Genomic DNA, 2,955 nt, shown 5'->3' on the forward strand with positions numbered 1-2,955 from the left:
CTCCCTCCCAGCGCAGCGGCCGCTGTTAAAAAAAAAAAAAAAATTGGGGGCGCCACTTTTTGGTGCCCCCAAATCTTGGCGCCCTAGGCAACTGCCTAGTTGGCCTAGATGGTAGCACCGGCCCTGCCCCCCAGCTTCTAATCTGAGGCTTTTTATAAATGCGGGCAGAGCCCAAACAAGCTGCAGGTGAGCGTATTCCACCCCAATTAGACCCCCAAAAGATCCCTTAGAAAACTGGACCCAGCGGCTCCCTCAGGCTTTCTCATGTAGAGTTGGTCACTCTGCGGTGCTTACTGTGGTCTGGCTGAGCTCTTTGAAAATTAAATGATACAGCTCCCGTATTTAACAAAGCACTAAACTTAGCATTGGAGCAGTAGCTCTGCCAGTGGCCTTGATGTCTACCCTATTAGCTACCAGCAGAGTAAAAGTGACAGGATTTTCGTTTCTCTGAGTCAGTAACGGGGAAGTATAAAGGGATCTTAATAGCAATAAGATTGAGGCCCTGAGAGCGTGCACCGTATGTTTAAATGAATGTCCTTTGGGTCAGCAAGATGTCATCAAATATTGGTGGATAAGCTGACGACTAGTGTATTATTATTGTTTTATTTGTAAAGGGGCCCTGCCTGGCCAGACACTCAGGGTGCTGGGCAGTTTAGAGCATGGCTGGAAATGGAATGAAGTAATCCTATGAAAACAGATACAGCCAAATAATGGGGCTTTACTGAAAAAGGGGGAAAGGTCCTCCAGAGAGACCCACAGATTAAAACATGTGGAATCAGCTAGGGTGGGGAAGCTGTAAAGCCACTCCTCTCTCTGAACAGGAGAGATACTTAACCCTAACTGTTCATTGTTTATTAGAAACCACATAACAGTCAGGGATAGAGGCAACAAAATTCATTATTGAATACACAGCATCAAACTAGCATGAGCTCTGACCAGCTTTGACCACCTTAGCTTAGACAGTGATGGATCATCCATCGCCTGTCTCTGTATTGGGTGCTTGGGCACAAGATGGGTGGCAGCTTAGAAAATACCTGCAACAAGCACATTTTACTCACGTCAAGTAGACAAGGGCCGATACAACTAGTTAGTTAGATCTTAGTGAGGGCAAATAGACTGTTTATTTATTGGACTCTTTAATACCCCAGAAGGAGTTCATTGGGACTTTGTGACTTGACCAGAGGGCCAAGCCACTGAAGACCCGCCAAGGTCGGCCAGCAGCCTGGTGGAGGTACCAGGTGTAAGAGAAGGACTGAAATACCACACCCGGCCACCAGGAGGCACTGGAGAGATGAGTGCCTCTTCAGTCTGCCTTATCTATTTAGTCTGTAAGCTCCTCCACATTAACACAAGCTTGTGTTAAGCAAATAAACGCCTTTCTTCTTAGCATATTATTCACCTAACAAAGCAAAGTCTGCTCCTAGCTACTACATGCTGCTCTCTGCTCTGCTCTGCATTCAGATCTCAGGCAGCTCTCTGCTGGATCAGCATTCAGATCCGGCTGTGTTGTTCTACGAAGGGTGGCCATTTGAACGCTCCAACCACGCCCAACACCCTTAGGTAACAATAGCAGCTGGTCCCCGCAGTTATACCCCGTTGTCGTGTCATTTCTGTAAATGATGGGCCAAAATACTGTCATCACATGTAAGCCCAGAGCTCACACTGATTTCAATGGGAGACATCTGCTCACATCCACAGGCAGAAATTGACACTGTTGCTGTTTTCTTTAAAGAAGCGTGGCTTGATGGATGATAATCTGAGGACGATTTCTATACTAACTAGAACTGGGCAAATACTGCCAAAAATATTCATGAACATTCATTGGAATAAAACCCACGGATTCAGAATTCGCAACCCTTTTTCTGTTCAAAGATTGTATTCTATTTTGCTGAAATGCTTGTTTCTGGAAAGCAAAATTATTATTGAAGTGAGTCAATAACTGCATATGAAGGGACGTGGCCTGAAGAAGACAAACTTGAAATCTCTTTGCGTCCCCCTTCCTTCTGTTTATAGAAGTTCAGGGAACTGAGATCATACCAGAAACCCAGTGTCAATAGTAGTGACTACTTGAAACAACACGTTTCCCCGGAAGCACCCAGCTATCCCTGGCATGTCTCTGGGTGCTCCTGGCAGGGATGGGAAATCGGCCAAAAAAAAAAAAAAAAAACGGCGGCGGAGCAAAAAAAAAGCAGTTTCGCAGAGGCCGGGGGCATTAGCAGGCCCTAGCCGCGCCGCCAGATCGCACACAGCGCCCCGGCCATGCGCGCTGCCCTCCCCGCGGAGCCTCCCACCCCCCAGCCCGCCCCGGGCACATGCTGCGCATCCCGCCACCGGCAGGGCGAGCCGCTGGAGCGCAGCCGAGCGGGAGAGGCGTGGGGCTCCCCGGCAGCGGCGGGGAAGTTTATCGGTTCGGGGGACCCCGGCCGGCTCCTCACCCCTGTCCGCCGGCCGCCCCGCCTGGGACAAGTCTCGCCCCCGCAGCCCCTCTCCGCCGCGTGTCTCCGGCGGGCGGCCCACGCCCCCGGGCTGCGCCGCCTACCCGGGCCCTGCCCGCTCCACGCTGCCCCCGGACCCACCGTGCTACCCCTGAGGCATGCATGGCCCCATTGGCCTGACTGAAGCTGCCCCCTCCCCAAATATAAAAGTCAAACTACACTTATGCTGAGGTCCCTTGTTCTGGGGAACAGCCTCCAGACGGCAGTTGTGCGAATCAGTCCCACAGGGGGACCTTGACTGGGTGGCCGAGCCCATCCTTTCCATCTCTAAGTGCCCAGGCGTCTATGAATCAATGTTTCAGAGTAGCAGCCATGTTAGTCCGTATCCGCAAAAAGAACTGGCGTACTTGTGGCACCTTAGAGACTAACACATTTATTTGAGCATAAGCTTTCGTGGGCTACAGCCCACTTCGTCGGATGCTGTAGCCCACGAAAGCTTATGCTCTAATAAATTTGTTAG

At 50.7% G+C, this 2,955-nt stretch overlaps 1 protein-coding gene across 1 annotated transcript in view; it reads right to left on the reverse strand.

Annotated features, from left to right (window-relative positions):
* LOC112108250 (ly6/PLAUR domain-containing protein 2-like) overlaps nt 1-2,955 on the reverse strand; it is a 7,251-nt gene that overhangs the window by 3,519 nt on the left and 777 nt on the right. The gene's annotated exons all lie outside the window — the stretch shown is intronic.

The sequence above is a fragment of the Terrapene carolina genome, unplaced genomic scaffold (assembly GCF_002925995.2).
Source record: "Terrapene carolina triunguis isolate 2854851 unplaced genomic scaffold, T_m_triunguis-2.0 Scaffold58, whole genome shotgun sequence".
NCBI lineage: Eukaryota > Metazoa > Chordata > Testudines > Emydidae > Terrapene > Terrapene triunguis.